The sequence below is a fragment of the Canis lupus genome, chromosome 4 (assembly GCF_003254725.2).
Source record: "Canis lupus dingo isolate Sandy chromosome 4, ASM325472v2, whole genome shotgun sequence".
Lineage (NCBI taxonomy): Eukaryota > Metazoa > Chordata > Mammalia > Carnivora > Canidae > Canis > Canis lupus.
Window position 1 is genome coordinate 66,097,607 of NC_064246.1, and position 25,921 is coordinate 66,123,527.

The 25,921-nt window shown below is 35.1% G+C and overlaps 1 long non-coding RNA gene across 1 annotated transcript; it reads right to left on the reverse strand.

The window, feature by feature from the left end:
- Nucleotides 1-3,603: 3,603 nt before the first annotated feature.
- Nucleotides 3,604-7,552, reverse strand: LOC118354469 (uncharacterized). The gene is made up of 3 exons (XR_004814991.2): nucleotides 7,251-7,552; nucleotides 6,915-6,981; nucleotides 3,604-3,773 (listed from the first exon to the last, which is right to left on the reverse strand). It is a non-coding gene; the product is annotated as an uncharacterized LOC118354469 (long non-coding RNA).
- Between the last annotated feature and the right edge of the window lie 18,369 nt (nucleotides 7,553-25,921).

The following is a 25,921-nucleotide window of genomic DNA, read 5'->3' on the forward strand; positions in this document are numbered from 1 at the left end:
AATATCAAGTGACTTCCACAAATTCATAAAATTATACAAGATTGCATAAATCAAATGGTAGATAAGAAATACTGTGGAAGAGATAAAAAGTGGGGCCATTAACAAGGCTAAAAACTCTCCCCATCTTATGGTGGGGTCACAAACTTGGCTTTCTAGCTACTTTTAGTCAATGTGAAAAAAAACCTGATTAATTCTCAGAATTCATAATATAAGAGTAAAAACACTTATGGCAAACAATAATAATAGCAAATATCTTATGTAGTAATTATAAAATGCTGGGTGTTATTCTAAGCATTTTATATATATCAACTCTTAATCCTCATAATAACTCTATGAGATGGACATTATATTTATCCTTGTTCTACAGATGAAGAAATTGAGGCAAAAGAGATGAAGTAACTTGCCCAAAGCCACATGCCTTGTAAATAACAACATTGAGATATTAATATATGCAGTCTGGTTTCAAAGTCTTTGTTTCTGGGGCACCAGGGTAGCTCAGTTGGTTAAGCATTCTACTCTTGATTTTGGCTCAAGTCATGATCTCAGAGTGATGAGATGGAGACCCCCCCACCCCATGCTCAGCAGAGAATCTACTTGACATTCTCTCTCCCTCTCCCTTTGCTTCTCCCCCTGCTTATGCTCTTTCTCTCAAATAAAATCTTTAAGTAAATCTCTGTTTTTAAAAGATTTTATTTATTTATTCATGATAGACACACAGAGGGACAGGCAGAGACGCAGGCAGAGGGAGAAGGAGGCTCCATGCAGGGAGCCTGATATGGGACTCCATCCCAGATCCCAGGATCATGCCCTGAGGTGAAGGCAGGAGCTAAATCACTGAGCCACTGAGGGGTCCTCAAATAAAAAAAAATCCTAAACAAACAAAGTCTGTGTCCCTAATTGTTCTGCCATACAACCTGCAGAAAAATACAAGAATTCATACAGGGAAAAAAGTCATTCTGATCCTCACAATGGCACTATGGGATGATGTCCTTGAGAAAATCATTATAGTAGATTCCACAATAATTTGAAAGATATGTTCCTCAAAGAGACACACATATCACACCAAAAAGCATATTCCTGAAATCATTTGTGTAGAAGACCAATCCCTGTCAGTGTAGGAAGGGGTTATTTTTGACTGTAAGGATCATGGAAGGCTACCTGGCAGTGGTGGCATTTGTATCAACTTGCAAGGATAAATAGGTTTCTAGAGGGAGAAAGTATGGGGAAGATGGAAATTTTTTTTAGATAGTATTTTTCAAATAGGCACTAATAGTTGGATACAACAGAGGAGTCAAAACCATTAGGAAAATGGACTTCACATTAAATTGATTGTAATTCAGTTCACCAACTAGTCACAAATTACACGTACATCCTGGCGAAATTTGGCAGGATTCCCAGACTGTGTCTGCAGGCCTTATAATAATACAGATTCCCAGGCTCTGCCAGAAATACCGAGACGAAATTCCTGGGTGAAATCTGCAGATTCAAAAAACTCAGATATTATCTCCAGTGCCCACAAGGCAAGGAACTGGACCCAGATATTTCAAGTTGCAACACAATTCATCAGCTCCAACGTAAGGATCAGGCTATGACTGTTAAGACATTTAAAGCAGTGAATTAGCCAATAAAGGGATAATTATCACCTAGATCATCTTCTATACTTCATACTTATATTGCAGTGGCATTTCTTTTTCTTTTTTTTCCTTTTTTTTTAAGGTTTTAATTTATTTAGTTATTTATTTATGATAGTCACACACAGAGAGAGAGAGAGGCAGAGACAGAGGCAGAGGGAGAAGCAGGCTCCATGCACCGGGAGCCCGACGTGGGATTCGATCCTGGGTCTCCAGGATCGCACCCTGGGCCAAAGGCAGGCGCCAAACCACTGCGCCACCCAGGGATTCCTGCGGTGGCATTTCTACCTGATTTTCTTTCAGTGGAAAGCTTTTTATTACTTTTTCAAAGCATTAGCTTGGAAAGAAAATGTACAATTACACCAAAATGTACTTGGCCATATTCATTCTGTTTTGAAAAACACATCATGTTAATGTATTAAGTTTTTAAAGAGGCATATTTTACATGTTAATTAAATTGAATGCCTATCTTCACATAACTGTAATTGACATGCATTTTGCATTAAATCTCAGATAAAGTAATCTTATGAGTCTTTAAACTCACATACTCATCTAGTACCAAGAGGACAGACCATTTGTTTTATTGCTGGGCACTTGAAGAGTTAATGGTCCATAAAACAGCAAATATAACTAGGGTTTATTCAGTTTGTCCACCAAATTTGCCCACTTGTTGGGTTTTCTAAGAAAAAGAAAAAAAAAGAAATACTCAGCTGATTCTGGGTTGAATGAACAAGACATTCTCATACTTGTATCTAGAAAACAAGTCCATGAAACTGCCCCCCACTTTTTCTTCCTGCCTTGGACTATAAGTGGAAGTCTGAAATCAGATGTTTTCCACTTTATGTCTCCCACAGTGCTTAAGCACTCTGTGGGCTCATAAAAAGCTGCAGAATAAGATTTTCCTTTGGTTTTTTTTTTTTTTTTTTGGATACTTTTGCCAGCCTCCTTTTGACGCAGTACTGCCCACCAGCTGGCTTTCTTAGAATGGAAATCCTAAGCAATATAATAGATTCAGAGCTGCTTTTCCTCCATCATCAGCTTTAAATAAAATTTAATTGTGGATTATATGATAAATGGTTAAGAAACTCAGTTGTTTGGTTTTGTTTTTTGTTTTTTGTTTTTTTTTAGATTTTATTTATTTATTCATGAGAGACAGAGAGAGAGAGAGGCAGAGACACAGGCAAAGGGAGAAGCAGGCTCCACACAGGGAGCCCGGTGTGGGACTCGATCCCAGGTCTCCAGGATCACACCCTGGGTTGAAGGTGGCGCTAAACCGTTGAGCCACTCAGCCTGCCCAAGAAACTCAGTTTTCACCAAATAAAATTTTAAATACAAAATAAGTGATCAAATGGATAGATGAATCGTGTATAGACAGATGGAGAGGTAGGTAGATAGAAGCTTTAAAGAAATAAGAACTAAACATGGGACACCTGGGTGGTTCAGCGTTGTGATCCTGGAGTCTCAGGATCTTATTATTAAAAAATAATAAGAAATAAATAAGAACAAAACAAAACTGTTCTCTATAATTCTGTACCTAAACCCAAAAAGTAAATAGTAATACCCATTACTTAAATTTCAATGTATAATAAATTTTTTTAAGACTTTAAAATTTATCACCCCCTTTCCCCAAATACCTATAATGTTTATCCCATTCATTTCTCTTTCTGGTCACTTTGTTCACTAATTGCCCCTAAAAGAATTTGTTAATCTACAGGAAAATTGAGGACCAAATGACCTTGATTTATTTCAGCGATATGTCTTCCTAGATTTATATTCATTACTCCTTTTAAAAATGAAACATACCAGGCAGGAAAAAAAATTAAACACATCAAACTAATATGTTGTATCCATGTCTTTCTTAACCTTTGGAAAGCAAACAGCATGCTACCAGGCATATAGTAAATGTCTAAAACAAACTCGCTAAATTAAACTAACTATTGTTCACAGACTACACATAAATTGCAGCCTGAAAAGAAGCAATGTGTGAAAGCACACTTTGTAATGACCCAGTTCAGTTGGGCAGATGAAAGTCTGGGGCGTAAGGTTTCAGTGGCTTGATCCATCTGCCACCAGTCACTTGTGGGAAGAGGTTTCTGTTTCTTGTCAGCCAGCAATAGGAAGCACAGCAGGATTTAGTAGCTGCTGAAGAACCAAAAGAAAGGGCACACACCATCCATGTCAAGGCAGGGATAGGATCTTGGTTGCCTTATCCTCCCCAGCTGGTAAATAAACATTCTTTGTGCCATTTTGCCTCAGATAATACCTCACTTACTAAATCAGGAAAAAAATGCATTCACTTAGTAAGGGGCTCAATATACCCATTTATAAGAATAAAAATGTATCATTTATGGTTTAACTCACAAAGGCTTTCTATAAATTGAAAAAGTCAACAATTTGGTTTGTTCAATTTTCTCCTCAGCCATTTCTGATTATTTGATATAGTCAGCCAAAGTGAGATTTTAATAACATTATCAAGATACCATTTCCAGGTTCAAATTTACAACCTGCACATAGCCATAGCCAATGTGAAAAATGAGAAGCAGTCACCACAGTTAAACTACACATGGCTTTATTTCTTTCCCATTAAAAAGAGAGTGGAGGGCACCTGGGTGGCTCAGTGGTTGAGCATCTGCCTTCAGCTCAGGTTGTGATCCCAGAATCCTGAAATTGAGTCCTGCATCGGGCTCCCTGCAGGGAGCCTCCTTCTCCTTCTGCCTATATCGCTGCCTCTCTGTGTCTCTCATGAATAAATAAATAAAATCTTTTTTAAAGAGAGAGAGAGAGAGAGAGAGGAGTTCTTGAGATACTCATGATTTGTCTTTAGATTCAGCGCTCCGGGCCTGCCAAACTGCTGAATCTTGGTATTGAGTTAATGATCATGGGATTTGGAGACATGAAGCCATGTTAGCAATGTCTGCTTTCCCTCTTTCTTTCTACCTTCAGAGCAGTCCCTTTGTCCAATACTCTCATCCTCTCTTCTGACTTAATTTGATGTGCAACCACAGAATTCAAGTGTAATACTATCTAAATGAAAGACAAATCCATACTATTTCACCAAATAGAATTCTGGCAGTAAAATCTCTTTAGAGATCAGAGCCTTGTCTGGGGTGGAGACAGTGGGTGGTGGGACAGGGGAAGTGAGAGGAGGCTCCATTCCTCAGTCAGTGCCTCTGGACCAAGGAGACAGACATTGGTGTGCACCAAAGATCTTCCAGGAGACTGCAAGTTTGACTTTCTTCCATTTCCCAGTTTTGGAATATCAAGACTATCTTGTTTTGGAGGAGACAACTGAGCAAAATAGGGAAATATATCTGAAAGTGGTTTTTGTTTTCTTACGTGCTTATTAAACTAAAATCTCATTTGTTTGTAAAGGTTTGAAAGAATAAGTTTGCTATTAGTGAAGTGGGGCATTAAAAAGTTTCCTTTGTAGGAAGTGATGCAGGCTGTTAGTTTTGTGAGGTGCCTGCTAATAAAAAGGTAAATGCGTGTTCAATAAAGAATAAAGAAACATGAGGGCATTAGCGTGTTCCCATGATCACACAATTTCAATCCCCTAAGTAGACACAGCAGACCTGACCATTTTCTCTTTCTATAATTCCCCCTAGTCAAATGGTCAGCCAGCCTGGAAGAAAGGACATTGATGTGATGATTATGGTGCTTGGTTTTAGAGTAAATATGGTAATTCTCTTTAGTGACTGTCCAGTCTTTTCTGGGTAAATCAGAACAAATTAGCAGGTAGTTGCCAGAAAAAAGTTACATAGGGCACGTTACTCAGAGCCGGATGTGGGATGACTTCATCAGGCTCCCATTTCCTTTTCTTCCATCCCCATCCCTCAACTCTGCTTCTGGCCCTCACCCCCCAACTCTTGCCTAAACTTCATATCCTCAGCTTGGTCCCTACTTTCTCGTCCAGTATTTCAACAGCAGAACCATATGTTAAATGAGTCCCATGAGGGCCCACAAACAACATGAAAGTGATATTGTGTAAGCATAATATTATAAAAGGTTGAAGTTTATAGTTTACTCCTTCCCTATCAATCAGTGAGAACACTTAAGCATGATTGTTGCAGCCTCAACGTCTAATACATGTTTACATTTTACTTTGGTTATAGTACCAAGAAAATTCTGAATCACACAGACAATTTGTCCAATTAAACAGACCCAGAAGCTTAAAAGAACTTTTGAAAGTAAAGTTTGTTTCCAAGTCATACTACAAGGTTTATAAGTTCACATTTTCTCTAGTAAGCCTCCAATTTGGAGAGTGAAGGAATAGATTCCTTGGTCGGCAATATTTGCTATTGGTAAAAAATAAATTTTAAATGTATTTGTAACACTATGAAATAGTTAATAATATATATGTTCAGATATGTTAGTATTTATCTGTCAAATACACATTCAGTGTCTTGAAACAGTCACATCATTTTGCTTTAATGTTAAGTTGAGGTATTTCAGTTTCATTTCTGACACTATTCCCAGCCATAAGCAATGCTTTGCCAGAAAATCCATTCAACTCTTTAAAGATATTGCTAAGAGATGCAAGATGATAAAATCTTGTTTAAGGAATAATTAGCTAAAGGATTAACTATATCAGAAAACAAACAAAAATAAGTAGGGTTCTCCTGTCTCATTTGAAATACTTGATTCAATACCTTGCCCAAAGGTATTTATCAAATGAGAATAGAAAGGAAATTTTCTGGAATTTACTACCCTCATGATTACAAGAAACTGAAAAATCTGCAATTTAACATCAATGAACTGAGTCAGATCAGAAAACAACTGTAAATGTTCATATTCACTATCTACAGCAATAGCAATTTTGTAGCAATTTCATATTTACATAAAGATATGTTGACATGATAAAAAATGTTATGTATATATATATACAACATTAAGCAATTCAGTAAATGATGAAAGAATATAAGAACCTTATTTTCACACCCTTATTTTCTCTTAAAATTACCTTGTAACTGCAAGGACTATAAAAATGTTTAGAAATCTTGCAGCATAAAATACATCATGAACTTAGGCAATTTTCACAACATAAAAGGTGAATTCCAATGAATTATTGGAATCTACTTTCTTATTGTCCAGATATTTTCTATGAGAGTTACTGACACATTCTTTTAGGAAGCAGCATATCATCACGGTTAAGAGAAAGTACCTCAGGACATCAAATCCAGCTTTCAAAACTGAGCTCACTAACTACATGGCCTGAGGTAGTTGGCTAACCATTTTGTGTCTCAGTTTCCTCTTCTATAAAGTAGGGAAAGGAATAGTACCCACCCATAGGATTATTGTAGGGATCATTTGAACTAAGCCACATACAGGCACACCTTGATATTTGCAGAACCTGAAACACAAATACAAATGAAGGCTTGACTATCATAATTTCTAAATATTTACAAGTTATTAAAAGTGAAAAAAAAAACTATTAAATGAAATATGTTCCATCTCTAACCTTGCAAATATATACCCTCATAAGGATGTGGATGTCTGGATTTGAACTTAGAAATCTGAACTCCTCAGAGTCCTGCCCTGGCACACGGTGGCCTGAGAAACACTGGCCCCCAGTCTGCAGTGACCTCCTTTTCCAATCCCATCCCTTGCTTCATTCCACACCTTGAGGGGCTTTTCGTGGATCCATGTGGTCACCTTAGCTGCATGTCAAAACTCTGTAGATATCCAAAAAAGTCACCCTTGGGCTGCCCTGTAGTCCTAGGGATGTCCACATATACCAGCAGTTTAGAGCTACTTCAGAAGGATTCGTAGAAATCCAGGTAAGATCCCCATGCAGGTCTTGGAAGAGGCTGGAAGTCAGTGAATTCTGGAAACAAAGATATCAAAAGGATAATCTGGAAGAGAGTTGTGGCTCCAGTTGGGCTTATCTCTTTGATTGCAAGGACTCATGTGTTCCATGGAGAGGGATGCCACCACAGAATGACAAAAATAGGTCCAAATAGGTCCCTGTAAGGAATGGGTCCCAGGGCAGAGACTCCGCTTGCCCAGATCTAAAGGTAGTGTGATTCACATTCCAACTTAGGGCAATTAAAAGAAAATGAAGCTCTCACTATTAATGTTCCATTCTGTTTTCAAAGTATGAAACAGTTGCAAAATTAGTTTATGCTACAAATTTATCATATTTTATTCATCCTAGTCATTCTCATCACAGCCATCAACAAATGCTACTTTAAATTTTTTGCTTATAGAGACACCTGAGTGGCTCAGTGGTTGAGCATCTGCCCTTGGCTCAGGGTGTGATCCCGGGTTAGGGTTCTGGGCTTGTCCCACATCAGGCTCCCTGCAAGGAGTCTGCTTCTCCCTCTGCCTATGTTTCTGCCTCTCTCTCTCTCTCTCATGAATAAATAAATAAAACATTTAAAAAACAATTTCTGCTTATAATAAAAATCCACTTCTGGTTTTAAAGGTAATTAACCTTTCCTGTAAAAAAATACATTGTTGATAGAAATTAGACCAAAAACAAAATCACTTAAGATGTCGCAGTAACATTGTCCATTGTCACTATAAAATAGTCAAATGTAAAAAATAAAAAAAAAAATTAAAGAGCATCAAAATGCAACCTAAATGCAAAAGAAACTACTATGATATCATATCCTCTCCACCCTAGGCCTTCTGTGTTCACTTGTTCCAGGATGGTTGATTAAAAGAGGGCTGAGCTCCTGCACCCAGCTGATGCTTCTGAATCTTGCCAGGTATGTGATTGCAAAGCATGGGTCTGGAAACAATAGTCTAACTTGAATATTCTCACAGGGCTAACCACACGAATAAACATCCACAACAAAAACAAAGAGTGAGCACCAAATCAAAACCAGTACAGCCCAAGAGACCCCAGATCAAATATATTTTTATAAGTATTTCAGAAAAAAATATGCTCAAAAAGCAGCAGAGGAGCTTCATTCTCAGTTCAACACAGAGCAAATGAGTTAATCCAGCCCCCCCCCCCCCCCGGTTATTGATATGAAGTTCCAAAATTCAAATTTCTTATGTGCTTTTTTTTAAGATTGATTTATTTATTTATGAAAGAGAGAGAGAGAGAGGCAGAGACACAGGCAAAGGGAGAAGCAGGCTCCATGCCTGGAGCCTGACATGGGACTCGATCCCGAGACTCCAGGATCGCACCCTGGGCCAAAGGCAGGCACCAAACCGCTGAACCACCCAGGGATCCCCTCTTATGTGCATTAAAAAAAAAGAAGAGCATTTTCCATTTTGCTGTCAGAGCGGTAGCAGACAGGCCTGGGATTGTGAGCAATGTCCCATGAAACAGACATGTACTCTCACCTTGCCCTGAGACCTGGCAAGGTGCTTAGTGAACATCACAGGAAGACAGTGGTTTCGAGTGGGTGGCATAGGCCTCCCAGGAAACACAGCAGGACTCTAACAGGTCCAGTTGTCTCTGTGATGAGACAGTTGGTGCTCACCCACTCAATGACTGTTCATCTCAGGGAACATGCAGGAAATCTCATATGCTGAGACTTCACAATAGAGATTTGAATACTAACCTGGTTTTATACAGGCAGGCTGCTTTGAACTTTTGTGCTCTTCACCTTGTTTCTAGGGATGCCCGGATGGCTCAGCAGTTGAGTGTCTGCCTTCAGCTCAGGGTGTGATCTCTGGGATCCTGGATCAAGTCCTGCATTGGGCTCCCCACAGGGATTTTTAAATATTTAATGATATTTTAAGAACTGCATTGGAATTAAATGCATGAAGATGGCCCTTAGCAAATTCCAGCAAACACTGGTTCCACTGAAAAGGTTTAAAACCTTAGTTTTCACCCACCCCGCACACTTTTGGCAGGATGACCATAATCAGACACCATTGCTTAAAAATTTGGCTTGAAAAAGCAGCCTCACGGTGTCTGGGTGGCTCAGTCCGTGAGTGTCTGCCTTTGGCTCTAGTCATGGTCTGGGGGTCCTGGGATCAAACCCTGAGTCAGGCTCCCTGCTTAGTGGGGAACCTGCTTCTCCCTCTCCCTTTGACCTTCCCACCCCCTGCAAATCATGCTTTCTCTCTTAAATAAATAAATAAATAAATAAATAAATAAATAAATAAATAAATAAAATATTTTAAAAAGAGAGAGAATACAGTCCCAACTACTTAAAGGAAAGTAATATAGTCTATATTTCTGCTATTCTCTGTAATACACTGTCTTCTACCTTAGCAGACTTCTCATAATGGACTCACTCTCCCCAGTGTTTGCTTAGTACATTCTACCTTGATTATTCTCAGCATTGGATGAATGAGACTAGGATGGAACTCAAGTCTAAAAGAAGAATATCTACCGTGACTAAAGCAAAACACATTTATGTTCTTGGAAAGGAGATCTAAGACAACACAAATAGAGAAACCACTACCGGGGATGATCTGATTTGGTCAGAATAGGAAGTATAGAGAGTCACTTGGAATGACCTGACGTGGTCAGATTAGAAATATATAGAGAGTGTGGCCAAGAATCTGCAAATTGATAGAAGGCCTTGGAGGCTGTGTTTCTGGTATTAACTGAGAGGAGAAACTAATGGAAAATACAATGGGATTTATTTTGTGGGCAAAGGGTCTATTTGACTCTAATTATACATTACTTATTGAATTTTGTCCCTCCATGTCAGTGTCATAGATTGCAAGAAGATGAGAAGCTGGCGGTCTCCCCTGGAGCATGCAGCTCCATAATTCTTCCTTTAAAATATTTTTTCTATCAGTTCCATGACTACAGACTACTCTAAGATATTGATAATTGCAATTCAGAAAATTGAAATTGGTTTCTTTTAATGATTCAATAAAATGGATATGGATGTTTCAAGAAAAACAGAACCTCTGCCTCTTAGTATGCATCTGTCATTCAATTACCCATATCTTACAATTTCTGCTTAAAAATTCAGTGGGCCTTTTTAAAAGAAAAAAAAATTTAGTGGGCCTAAAAAAGATTCAGTGGATCTTTCCATTTGCTCCCGTTCTATGGGGAAAACTTTAAATAAGTTCCCCCATTAAATATGCCTTGTTGGATTAAGAGAATCTGTAGAGATTCACAAAAGTATCATGAGTTTTCTGGGAATCTGAAGTCAGCAACTACTTGTTCCTCACCTATAACAAATATCATTCTAGGTCTGTCTCATATGATCATTGGAAGGACTTCAGTATTAAGCCACCCTTCCTTCAGCCATCCTCTTGACAGTGTTTTATTTCCACTGGCCCTTCAACTTCTCTGGAAAGTGATTCTAAATAAATTCGTGAATTTATATATATACCCCAAGATGTAGATAATAGTGTTGTTTGTAATTGCAAAAATTGGAAACAAAGTTTCCTTATAAAAAAGCCTGATTTAAAAAAAAAAAAGCCTGATTACATCAATCAGGGTAATTTACACAGTGTGATACTGAGAAGTCATTTAGAGCCAATAAGAACATATACACTCTTGAAAGGAAAAGTCTGCAAGAGATATTATGAGGTAAAACCAAGAAGATGCAAATTGATGTCTGCGGTATGTTTCCATTTTTGGAAGTAAATAACTTCATTCATTCACTCATGTGTTCATTAACTGAGTGCTTACTATTAGGCATTGAAGTTATAGCAACAAATAGATAAATCCATTATTCCCATAATGGGGAATACACACACACACACACACACAACATGTAATTTCAAGGAGTGATAAGTGGCATGAAGCAAATAAAACAGGACAAGACGACAGAGGATGATGAAATGGGTTAGAGGGCTGATGGACAAGATGGTCACAAAATGCATTGAAGAGATGACATCTGAAATCAAGACCCAAATGAAGTGAGGTAGCTGGTAAAGAGGAGTTGAAGCAGAGGGAAGAGCAAGTACAAAGGATCTGGTGTGGAAACAGACCTGGCAAGTTGGCTGGGCAGGGGAAGGACTACAGTAGCCAGAGTTTGAATGTGAAGTCCTCATTCTTGCAGCAACGCAAATGCTCTGCTCTCTTACTCCCCCCACGTCCTAATCTTCCAAAAAGTTCTCTACGTGCATAAATGCTTCATATGAGTAGGCTATATTTTTGTTTTGTGACCTAAAAAAAAATCAGAGTGTAAATCTGAAATGATAGGGTGGATGAAAGTCACAGGGAACACAGGAGGCTGGAGAAAGAGTAACCATGAGAACTCAAGCTACCCAGATTTCACCGACATTTTGAAAAGTGTATCAGCCTTCCATAAGGTGGGTATCAAGATTCAAGACAATTTTATCTAGATTTCAAGGAGGACAAGGTGGCCCCAGCTGACATCTGGGTTACATATTTAATGCCCAAACATCCAGGGAGGGGGAATCAGTCAAGCTAACTCTTTTGATTTTGTATAAACAAAATAACCAATTGATGGACTGATTACTTCACTTGTTTTGGATTTCTATATACATAGCCACATGCCAGTGATCAAAATTAAAGCATCATCTTCAAATTCAGAGCAATGTACAGGACCATGCTGTATTGTTCATAGTAATCTACGTTAAGAACAATGTATCCACTAAAGTCCCTCTTAATTCCTATTTTCCCTGAATACCCAAAACAACATTAATTTTGGGCAAATAATTACCACTTACCCAGAATACAGATAACCTCATTCATTATTTTGACTTCTTTGTTTTCCTTCCTTGTGTTAATAGCATGGCATTTTATTATTACGTTGTTATTTCCACAAGAGGGTGGGTTGAGAAAGAAAGAATAGAAACCCATATTGATATTTTCAGGGGCCCTCCTAAATGCTTAATTAAGGCTGATACCAGTATTTTGATTAAATAAATAGGGGTTTCTATGCTTTTTACTCATTCATGTTTTCATTTAATTTCTTGAAAACAAATAACTGTTCCAACTATCAAAACTAAGTCAATTATTATCCATTCTCCAAAATAAATAATTTAGAAAAACATTCAATAGCATTTACTTATCTCTGCTTATAAAATTATTGCATATTCATTATGGAAGATAGAAATATATATCTTATTTCCTAAAATATATTTTTTTTTATTTCATAAATATATATTTATGTACTGTTTCATGTACTGTACCACATTATGGGTAATGTGTCTTCTTCGGAGGATATCAAGAATTCAAAAGGTTTAGCTGGCTCTTGCGTTTTAAATTGAGATTGGCACTAGAAAAGTGATTTACCCAGTTAGAGCGGTGGTATAGCTCAGTAGCAGAATGGTAGCTTTAGAGTAAGGGAAACCTGAGATTCCATCATTTTCTGCCACTTCCCTGCTGTGTGACCTTAGGACAGTGACCTAGCCTTTCTGAGTCTGACTCGACTCATCTGTATCTAGGCACCAATAATACCCTTCCCTTTTCCAAGCTATATTAATGATTAAATTAAATATTGTATGTAACATGCTTAGAAAAAATGTACATATATACACATATATAAAACAACTGGCTGGCTTCCTTTGCAGTTTCTACATTTCTATATTATTTTGGAAAATGGGATCTTAATACATTACATGGATATTAAACTAAAATGTGTATTATCAAAGCAAGTTACAGAACATACACCTGTGGGTGCCCTTTAAAAATTATTATAAAACTAGGATTATATAGCTACAACTCTATCCAAAATCAGAAAAAAAAGATTAATCTTCCTTGCATTTTTTTTCCTATTTCCCAAGGCTTCAATTATCATGGATTCAAAACATATCTCTAATCCAGATTCTTCTCCTAAAGGGCAAACCCTCAACTGTCTGCTAGAAATAGCCCCTTAGAGTTTTTATGCATACCTTAAAGTCAACAAGTTAAAACTACCTTAGAAAAGTTTCTTCATCTGGAATTGACTCTTCCTTCTATGTTTCTCATCTTTGCTAATAGAAGCAATACATATCCACCCGATTAATCAAGCAAAATACCTTCCGCCCTCCTCTCACTCCTCATATCCAATCACGAACTCTTATTTGCCTCTGAAATATTTCTTGGCTCAATTAACGTCTTTCCATCCTCAATCTTTCTAGTCTAACTCAGATCACTACTTCCTTACCTTGGTGACAGTCTACATGAATAGCGCCTCTGGAGCTGTGGAGTAGACAGCGTTCGGAGCCCCTGCAGCCTCATCTTTCATCATCCTGCTTTCGGACTCTACTCTGTAGCATATTAAACATTTTGTAATTCTTTAAATGTTCAACACTTATATATATGTCACTATATGTATATTATATATGCTACATGCACACAAACACACGTGCATGTGCACACACACACACAATTCACTCTGAGATATCTCTTTTATTACTCCTGTGTTCACCACCAAGGGAAGACTGAATGTCCCTTCAACATAATCCCCAAACATCTCTTACTTCGTAATCGGAGCACGTATTACTTTTATTATAACTGCTCGTTTGCCTGATTATGGCCTCCAGTGGCATCAAGGACATCTGTATGTTGATTACTGTGTCTTCAATATCCAGAGTATACACACAGCAAACACTTCCTAAATGAAGAAATTAATGGATCAATGAACATATGCTAATGTTCAAGCAAAAATATGATAAAACAAGGGTCATGACCACATTAAAGCCAAGAATTATGGTGAAGTAGGAGATATTCATAGATAGGGTTAATTATTACTATTCCATCTATAAGGTAAATTGTCGTGCTTATTCTTTATCTCCAAAAGCTGAGACTTATTAACACTGCCTCTACTAGTAGAAATGTTCAAGGAAAGACTAGGATCTATGGTACGCCATTTCCTAATTTCACCATGTTTGGAGATGACAGTTTAGCTCTAGCTGAACACAGCCGGACAACTCCCAAGGATACAACTGAAAACACTCAAGTTGCCAGCAAATATTAGGACAACAAAATCAAGTAAATAAGAGATGGAAAAGTCATGACAGGTCATCTAATCTCTCCTGTGAGAATACTCTCTTAAATGTTGGCCTCAATGCTCATCAGGGTGACTTTTAAGTGCAACCAGTGATGTAACTACCACCTTTACCCTCGGGAGGCTATTGTGCAAACTAAAAATTTTCATTGCTTCTACTTGGAATAAAATTTTCTAAAATCTGCATTTTCCTCAAATGTGTGCATTTTACTCTAGCTCTCTCATGCCACTATCTTTTTAGATTCTATAAATAAAAAATAAGTGGTGATATAATCTTGGAGCAGTAGTTTTCATTTAACTACAAGTTACGAGAAGCAAATTTACTCTTTCCATTTAAACAGTGATTTTGTTTTAATATGCTTTTATATCATTCCATTGATGTTTAAAAATTGGAAGGGGTAAATAAGTCAGAATTTGTTATTTTGGTAGGTTAAATCTTAGTAAACCTCAAGAGACTTCAGGTTCATTTGCTGTGATGCAAACATTTCCATGGAATATTGGTTAATTAAAAGAGCTGTCAGCTGGAGCTGAGAAATGTTTGCACTATATATAACTTTATAAAAGTTACTTTTGTTTGTCATTTTAAACCTTATTTTTCCTTGAGAATCTTACCTGTATTATCTCAGTATGTTACCTTTTCATGTAATTAAAAGTATTTCTAGTTCAATGAATGAGACAATACCAGCCTTTTACTACACTATTTCCCAAACATTAATCTTCTGTGTACCAATTTCCTGAATTTGGGGCATACTTTATATTACAGTGGCATTTTTCACTGAATACGTAGTTTGAGATGAATTACTTGTTTTAACTTAAATATATTTTTAAGTAACATTTATGTCATGGATTGGTTTTTTTCCCCTAATACACATCAATGTCTACAATTTAAAACATTATCACACAATTTCTAAACTATCTTGTAGCCCACACTTTGGAAAAACTATTCTACTATATTCCATTATAAATCTATAGATAGTTTTCTTCTTCTATAAAAGATTCTTTCAGTGCTATTTTTTGACAGTCTCCTACCATTTAAAGTCTGTATTATATATACTTTAGATTTGTTATCCTGTCCTCTCATTACTATAAAACCTATTTAATTTTAACCAATATAGGAAACTTACAAGCATGACTTGTAAAAATTAGAAGATTAGTTTATTTCTTTGCTGTGTTTCTAATGGAGTTGCTATTGAACCCACTCTATTAAGTTAATATATATAATTAATAATACTTAAACAGTAACGGCTACTATTAAGAATATTCTGTTCTATTGACACTAACTTATTACCTGAATATTATCCACTTATACTTTTTCACATAACGTTTTCAAAAGTCGACTTACATATAAATTCTAAATTAGATATTGATTCATGTAAAATCTATTTAGCAGTTAGCTTAGTTTAGCAATTAGCTTCCTCTGATTATTGTATTGGGTATCTATGAAAATACTTCTACTTCAAAATTACTGAGGAAAAATCCACTTTAACTACTATTAAATAGAGATTCACAAAACGTTGACCATTGTGAAAACCTGCTACAGTTATTCTCCAACTGGATTCATTGCCATCTATTATTTTTGTTTATGTTCTTTTAGCCAGTTCCAAATTCATGTGACTCTGTTCTCATCCAAAGCAATTATAATTAATTTGCAAGTAAAAGTTCATGATCCACTGTTTCAAATGCTTCACTGGAGCCCAAATACATGACGTTTGTTCCATCCTCTTCATCCAATTAGTTTTGTAACTCTATCAAAAAGGCTATTATCATGGTCTGGCATGATTTGTTCATTGTGGACTCTGCTGTCTAAGGTTCAAAATTCCATTGTCTTCTAACTGCTTACAGATTGTCCTTCAATATTTTCTCCCTTACTTTATTCCATATTGATCTTCTGCTTAGTTGTATGTAATCATTTTACTTACTTGGGCAAGTTTACAAAGAAGAAAACCTGAAGAAAAGTAACTTGTAGAATTACTTGGCTTTTAGCAAGCGACACAACATTTAAATGAGGTGCTTTGGGATCTTTGGTCTTTATTTTATATGTCATAAATTTTACATAAAATCCTTTTCATGAAAGTTATTAAGAAGTTCTGCATTATTAGTTCATGGGTACTTATATTTTCAAAGGGCAGTAAAACCAGACTAATTAAGAAAGAGGGTGTTGACTCAGAGGGTTCACACAATAAAGTGATAGGTTCATCATAGCTCAGATAGAAAACGAAGCAATTGTAGGGCAGAGTAAAGTAAATTGGAGAGGATCTAAGAATGCTTATATAAAGCATAATAAAATTAATTCATAACACTTTATAATATATAATTAAACAAAAATATTTGAATCTTCATATATAAATATGAAACTGCTTATAGAAGTAAAATATTCAGAAACTTTAAGATTTCTGGTTACTGGTGCACCAGTAGCTTATCCAATGGTAACATTTGCAATAAGCAATAGCTTTGATGATACCAATTACCAATTGTACTGGCTCCAATTTCTATGATAGTTAAATTATTTGGTTATGTATGGATAGTCCTAACGTGTAGAAGTTTGTTCCTTTAGTATTCATCCTGAGAATCTGCAGACATTTGCTGATCATATAGAACATGTCTTTTCCTTAAAAAAAAAAAAAAAAAAAAAAAGGAAATTCACAATGCGGTATTTCTTCTCAATCCTCAAAATTAGTAACATCTGGAAAATTAGAAATCCCCATATTATATTTTCTTTCAGCTCAGGATAACTTTAAAACTTATTTCTGAAAATTAATTTTTAAAAATTCGCAAATTGAGTATTCATATTTAAAACACTCTTGCAAAGTTTATTGTTTTCTCAGTCACCAAAACTATTATTTTTAAAGTGAAAACATGTATTAACTTTGTTTTATCCTGATCCAGTTCAGTAAGAAAGCATTTCCATTTGTAATTAAAGAAAACTCTTATTTCAAAATCTGATTGATATCTGGTGAAATTCCAGGATAGGACTGACAATTTGGAACTTAAATAGACATGTGCAAGATAGACATGTGTAAAAATCCTGCTTTTTAATGATCCTATTAATTGCTCATCGTTATCAGGAGGTAGGTGTTCAACAAAGAAAAGGGAAAATTCATTCAATTGTTTTTCCAATCAAATAGCTAATTTCTGGATAATTCTGTGAAATTGAAATTGAAAAACAGTAAGGAACTTTTGTGAATTTAAATACATTTAAGTACATATAAGTTAAAGGCTAACTGAAGTATAATATTGGAATAGTGTGGGAAAAGCTGAAAATAATGTTCTTAATAGAAAAATTAGTTTTAACACTTTCTATTTGAAAGGTTGCACCCCTTTCAAATTTGCTTACTGAGAATGTGTTTATTTCCTTCCAGATTTAAATAAAAGACACATGTAAAGAGTGACCACAGATTTCAAATTTTTAATATTTATCTCCAACATTAATGATGAGAACTCTTTTTACTTTTTTGTATTATAGAAAGAAAGACAGAGGGAAAGGGGGGGCAGAAGGAGAACAAGAGAAAGAATCTTAAGCAGGCTCCACATGCAGCATGTAGCCCAACGAAGGGCTTGATCTCACAACGGTGAGATCATGATCTGAGCTGAAATCAAGAGTCAGACATTTAATGGATAGAGCCACTCAGGCACCCCAAACTCTTTTTACTTTTTGAAGTGTCCTTTTATTGTCCTAAATAAAGACTCTTAATAATGAAATATTTCCCACCGAAAGTACTGTTTTTCTAGTTCCAATCACATGAATGAGCATGCTGTATTAGCTACATGATAATAAAAAATATATTGACAGTGATGATCATTTGGGCAACACAACAGATCCTAAAGCAGGTAAAATGGCCCTTTTACACCCTGTTCACTTCAGCTTCATGTACCTAGAAGCACTCAATCAATGTTTGTTCAATGAATATATCAAACCCAGAAAAATTAAATATTTATGTTTTTTATTTAGAAGAATATTTCTATTTCCATTTTTGATAAAAACTCTAGATACAGAAACAAAAATCTGTCACTGAATTATGTCTCATTTAAGTTCACTAAAGAATTTTTTTAACTGTTATCATAAGAAAACTGAAAAAACTAATATGAAAATGAAGTTCTATCTCTTTGTACTTCTACCTTAAAGCACTTATCTAAATTTAAATATTTATTTATTTTATAATTTAAGGGAATATCCTCTGTTGGGTCAATGATGGTAGAAGCAATATCTAGTTTGTTCTCTACAGTCCTTGGTATCAAGAATAATACTTGGTATATAGAAAAACCTTGGTAAGTATTGCTTAATGAATTCATGCATGGATCCTCTATCAGTCAGACTTCAAGCAGAGAAGCAGAACCAGTAGATCTCTATTAAGAGATTCACTGCAGTGAATTGGTTTATGCAGTTGTGAAGACTGGCTAGATATATCCAAAATCCACAGAGCAGGCTACTAACAAGGGGAGGCTAGAACTGTTGGTCCAAGGCTTATGGTGCTGTCCTCAGACAAAATTTCTTTTTACATCGGGGAAATCTTCGCTCTGCTCTTCATGTATTTCAACAGATTGGATCAGGTCCACTCAGGTTACCTTGAATAGTTAATATTACCTAAAGGTCAATAATAATTTCTCTTCTCTCACTGATTATGGACTTTAATCACATCCATAAAGTACCTTCATAAAAACACCTAGATTGGTGTTTGAGTAAGAGGGGGCTGTGATCTAGCAGAGTTGAAACAGCAAAAAAGACCTGAACTAATGGAATATGTGCTACCTTTTCTAGTAGTGGATAAAATTATTTGATTTTAAGCTCTCATATATTTCATCATTTTTAATAGTTTTAAGAATCCTGTATTTTGTTCTCATTTACAGAGATAAACATGAAGTTAAGGAGAGATAAATAGCTTTCAATGCTAACCAGCTAGTGAGGGTTAAAAACTAAAATATATGCATTCCAAAGCTGCAACTCTTAAAAACTATAATCTTAGTATGGCATTATTAAATAGAAATTGACATGTAGAGAAAGGGGAAAAATGAATGTTCAAGTATGTCATCTTAGTAAAGAATTTCAGTCTCTCATTGCAAAATACTTGTTTTCACCTCCCCCTCTCCATTACTGTGTTCATTGACGTCACTGCCCAATATTCCTGAGAAAGTGCTAAAAGAGAATATAGGATGATTGAGATAATGATTATAAAGATATTTATTATCATTTGTGTCTTATTACAACAGAATATTTTGGAAGCCACAAAAAAACATTTTAGCCAACAACAGTAGGAAAAACAAACTTTTCACATGTGCAACTGTCAAGGCTTATGCTAAAATTTTTATTGGTTTTTATTTGACTTTATTCAATGTCTGGGTCTGGTTTCTAGAAATCTTCATAACTGAAAAGTAAAAACAAGATTTCAGCCTTTTAGCATGTAATAAATGATTTCTCCATGACAATTTTTTATTCTACTTTCTCATACTGTGCCATACTACTTAGGCTTTTTATTTGTATGGCTAAACCCCAAACTAATATTATGTACAAATCTATCTTAAATATAGTCTGGTCTTCCAGATCGCATAGAAATAACAATGAGAGAGATAAACAAGAATTTACCCTATAACATAACCAAATAGAATATTATTTATTACAAATTTTAATTAGCATTATCTAGTCTAAACTTATGAATCGGGACTTTGATAGTGAATTTGATTTGCAAATTTCATAATGAACCTCAACCTGTTTGATGTTCTTTACTAAACTTAGAAGTTATAATGGTACAACGACACATTAAGAAATAAAGTTAGTAATCCATTCTCACTTTTTCATAAGAAAAAGTCTTTTAAATGATATTAAACATAATTTTACTCTATTTAATGTTAGTGCTACAATGTTAGCTATAAATTCTGTAACTGTCCAAAAGATAGAAATGGGAGAGAATTTGCAGAAAAGTCCAAATACAGTCCAAAAAGAAGGAAGTTTTCCCAAAAGAAAGAAAAATGAAAACAGATGCAGTGTCATCCTCCATTATGTTAGCTTGTGCATGGTTCTTGCTAAAGAACAGACATTCAATCTGCTTTGAATTATTTGTCACTTGGCTTCTTTATATTTCCATGCCCTTTTTTTGCATTTTATTCACTACTCATTGTGTTACACAATCTACGTTCTGCAAAAATCATGTTAATATATATTCTTACTAAGGATCAAATATGCATAGCCAAGTTTAGAACCTTTGCAAACCTTGGTGCTTTAGACTTTGCAACCAAACTTGATCATTTGAGGGTTTGAGTTCACTTGCTCTTGGCCAAGCCAAATGTAAAAGTCCAATGAATTGGACTTTAAAAGGCTTATAAAATATTCAAAAAACTTCTTTCACATCAAACAGCTCTTAAGACAGAACATTTTGATGAGTTTAGTGTAAATGAATCAGAAGCATATGGATTAAATTTACCTTAAAATACTCCTGGGTTTAAGAATTAAGAGAAAATGTGCTTGGCAAAACACATTTTGGGTTTTGCCTAACCCAGAACATTGGAAAAGTATTTCAAGATGTTTGATGAACCCAAATCATGGCTGGGTTCACCCATCCCTAATCTCCTTTGGTAATAGCAAAGGACAGGCAGAGGCAGATTTTAGGTGCATGAATCTAGTTCAGGTTTTTATCATGGTCATCCCAAACTATTAGATAACTTGAGCATGCCTTACCTCGTCTAAATCAAATTGGTGCTATGTGTTTTTTATATCTAAGAACTGTAGAATGTGTGCTTTATATGAAGGGTGTGGTTCTACATAATTATAATATCTTTTATGTGCCCACTATAAAAAAAGAAAAATCATGAAGTTTATGCTAACTTGGAGTATATCAAGAGATGCATAGAGCATTCAATATTAATCTTAATGACTATTCACTTGAATCAAATTAGAAGTTTATCAATTTTTTTCCACTTTTTAAAGGAACAAAAAAACACTAAAGAAGATTCAGGGCCTTGAAAAGAAGTGTCATATACTACAATCAACATCGTGAAGTTTTATTTACTTTTCCAATGATTTTTATTCACACATAAGAAATGGGCAGTATATGTGAACAAGTCATTAAATTATTTGAGTATAACTTTATACTGAAAGTAACAATTCATTCTTAATTTAGGGAACTTCTAGTAATGCTTGAATTTTTTCTCATTTATGACTAACTTTACCTGTGAGTAAACAAATGTGGAGAAAAAAAAAAACATTTACATGCCATCTTTCCTCTTCTATTCCAATAAACAAATAACCAAGGAGAGATGCAGATCACTATGAATTGGCAGCTCAAAAATTTTAAATTATAGCATCAAACATTGGTATCATAAAATACGGCTCATGGTGTATAAATGCTAATGATTTCAATTAAGAAAGCATGTCAAAGATAACATCTAAAGCAAAATTTAAATGTGAGGTTTTGTAACAATATAAATGTGAGACATATTCTTGAACCTTAGATTAGTAAGTATGAATGATATTTACCATTTCCTCAAGCATGAGGAATAGAAGGTATTTTCCACAAGGACAAAAGTTTTTATGTTATAGAGTGATGATAGGCTATTTTCTGCAATGTGATAAGAAACTATTAAGGGGACATAAAGACCTATTTGTATGCATATTTACACAAAGAGGCTAGATTTTTTTTAAAAGTTTGCTCTGTTTATTTCCTTATTTACTCAAATCAATGTTACAAATAATTAATTTTGTTTCCAAATAAAGAACAAATTGGTAATTGAGTCACAAAGTGAAAGTATTTATATAAAAATGTATATACATAGAGAACACATTTTCTGATGTAGAGTTGACACAATATTATATTAGTCTCAGGTTTACAAGTGTGGTTTGTACATTATGTGTGATCTATACACAAGAGTGATCTTTACATTATGTATGCTCACCACAACAAAGGTAGCTACCATCTGTAACCATATGACATTATTAAATATTATGGGCTATATTCCCTATGCTGTACTTTACATTCCCCTGACTTATTTATTTGCTGACTGGAAGTTTATTCCTAAGTCCCTTCGCCTATTTCACTCATTCCCCATCCACCTCCCCTCTGGCAATCACCAATTTGTTCTCTGTATTTACGCTTTGGTCTCTTTTTTGTTTGTTCATTGGTTTTGTCTCTTAAAGCCCACATGTAAGTGAAATTGTATGGTATCTGTCTTGATTTGTCTTACTTATTTCACTTAGCATAACACCTCCTAGGTCTCTTTCTATTATTGCAGTTGGCAAAATCTCATTCTTTTTTATGGCTGAATAATATTTCTGTGTGTGTGTGTGTGTGTGTGTGTGTGTGTGTACCATATCTTCTTTATTCATTCATCTGTTGATGGCACTTAGGTTGTTTCTATATCTCGTCTATTGTAAATAATGCTGCAATAATCATAGGAGTGCATATATTTTCTTGAATTATATTCTTTGGGTAAATTCGGTGGAATTACTGAATCATATTGTATATCTATTTTTATTTTTTTTTATTTTTTTTTATTGGTGTTCAATTTACTAACATACAGAATAACCCCCAGTGCCCGTCACCCATTCACTCCCACCCCCCGCCCTCCTCCCCTTCTACCACCCCTAGTTCGTTTCCCAGAGTTAGCAGTCTTTACGTTCTGTCTCCCTTTCTGATATTTCCCACACATTTCTTCCCCCTTCCCTTATATTCCCTTTCACTATTATTTATATTCCCCAAATGAATGAGAACATATAATGTTTGTCCTTCTCCGACTGGCTTACTTCACTCAGCATAATACCCTCCAGTTCCATCCACGTTGAAGCAAATGGTGGGTATTTGTCTATTTTAATTTTTGAGGAACCTCCATACTGTTTTCCACAGCAGTTGAACCAATTGACATTCTTACCAACAGTAGTGCATAAGGGTACTTTTCCTCCACATCCTTTCCAACAGTTGTTATTTCTTATCTTTTTGATACTAGCCATTCTGACAGGTGTAAGGTAATATCTTATTGTAATTTTGATTTGCATTTCCCTGATGATTACTCATGTTGAGCATCTTTTCATGTGTCTGTTGGTCTCTATGCCTTCTTTGGAAAAATGTCTATTCATGTTCTCTGCCCATTTTTTTAAAAGATTTTATTTATTTACTCATGAGAGACACACAGAGAGAGGCAGAGACACAGGCAGAGGGAGAAGCAGGCTCCATGCAGGGAGCCCGACACAGGACTTGATCCCAGGACCCCAGGATCATGACCTGAACCGAAGGCAGAAGCTCAACCACAGAGCCACCCAGGCACCCTCTCTGCCCATTTTTAATTGGATTATTTGGGGGAGTTTTTGGTATTTAGTTATATAAGCTCTAATATATAAGCTCTTTATATATTTTGGATATTATCCCTTTTGGATATATCATTTGCAAATATCTAGAACATATCTTTAATTACCAAAAAATAGAACTACAACACTTTAAAATAATTCAGTCTTTTATCAACCTTAACTTTCTGAAACCCAGTAATGCCAAAGATGTTTTTAGTATCCTAAAGATATGTCATAAATTTCCTGCACTAAAGACATATACTTTAATGCTAGCCCCTCATTCACAGCCTTTTAGATTCTTATTTATCATTTATTTAGCATTTGCCATTTATTTACTATTATTTAACTTGATTTTACCACAAGTATTTACTGAGCATTTTCTATGGGCAAGACACTATTGGGTATTAGAAAAATACAAAAATTATTTATTCAGAATTTCTTTTCTCAAAAAGTTTATGATATATTGGACATATTAAAATATGTATAATAAGGTATTATTAAATGTGGAAAGTTACATAAATCAATACAGAAACATCCTATGGATTCTTGAAAGAGTATTCTTAAGTAGATTCCATGAAACCTACATAACACCAGCATAAAAAAATAACAGCTGACATGTCATCTTACATTAAAAGATGGCACAGAAAATGTAAAAGAAGAAATTATATTGCCTAATAGTTTAACAATGGATACTAATAAGAAGCATTTACATTGAATTTATTTTGTTTTAAAAGGTAAGGAAGTGTATAACACATTTTAAATCAACTTGAATTTAAAGTAAATTTTGTGTCATTTGAAAACAACTAAACAAATGTTATGCAGAAGATAAGGTGTATATGAATGAAATGACACAACTAAGTATAGAATGTTTGAGGGACAACAGAACAGCCCCAGAGCGGACACTAAGTTTTAGAAGAAAATAAATTCAAGGCTGTATCTGAGAAAAATTGCCAATTTGTTTTAAAAACTGTAGGCTACTAAAGCATGATAATTAAAAGGAATATATTTAGCCTGCTTCCAGCTAAGCTGATAGGGATGAATAGAAAATACTAGCCATCTATATGTGTGTTTGAGGACTACATATATCCAAATTACCAGGAGAATTTGCTAACAAGAGCAGTTTTCTGATATTAGAACTTCTGTTAGGGCCCATCCATCCTAATTGCTTACAAGATTTTCAAATGATTATTAAAAATGTTAACTTCTGATTATTAAGAATATTCGCAAAGATGACAGGGAAAGTTTTGGCAGGTAGCCAGTAAGCAGACATCTAAGACTATCACTGTCTTATGATATAAACAGGTACTCTGAAGTAAATAACAGTGATTTTTAACATTTGGGTGATATACTTTAAGTAATATCAGGTATTTCCTATTAGAGACATTTACTAGCTCTATATTGACACAATTATAAAAATGGTAATTTAATTATATTTATAAAGCAGATATTGTGTTTCTATCTTGTTATTTTTGTGTGTCAGCTTCATACAAGTCCTAACATGGCTACACATCAGGCACTTGATGGTATTTTTTACAAAGTAACCAGGGAAAAAGTGGAGGGGCTCAAATAGGAAAACCCATTCTCCACATTACTGACATGTGAGGTGAATGTTAGCAACCCTTTAAAATGTTTTCCATCAAAAGTTATTTTTTCCTCATCTTCTAGTTTTGGCTTTCTAGTTTGGGTTATGTTTCAGTTACATGGAAACCATATTCATAGCTACAAGCATTCTTTAACTGTATCAGATAAATTAGGCATAACTAAAGTTATATTTTCATTTTTACTTGTTTCTTATTCCTTTCTAGATTGGTATTAAGATCAAAAGTAAAACCATTTTGGGGAAGTAAAATAGAGAAAGATATAACATTAACAGCTGTCACACTGACACACACACAACAGCAATATAATAACAAATATGTAGAAATTACAGAGAATTTAGAGGTAGGGAATGGAAAGGGCTCATCTGAGGGACCTGGTAGAAAGGGCTCATCTCTCCTAGCACTCTGCCCTACCCAGATATCCTTCACTTATTAGCACTTTTCACTTAAAAAGAAAAAAGAGTGGCCTTCATCCATTAACATGCTCAGCTTCATCTTTCCCATAATTCCACTGCAACATACTCACTTAACCATGTCCATACAATTTTTGCCTTTTCTTCTCTAATCCAAGAGACAGAGGTAGACCTGCTGCCTCAT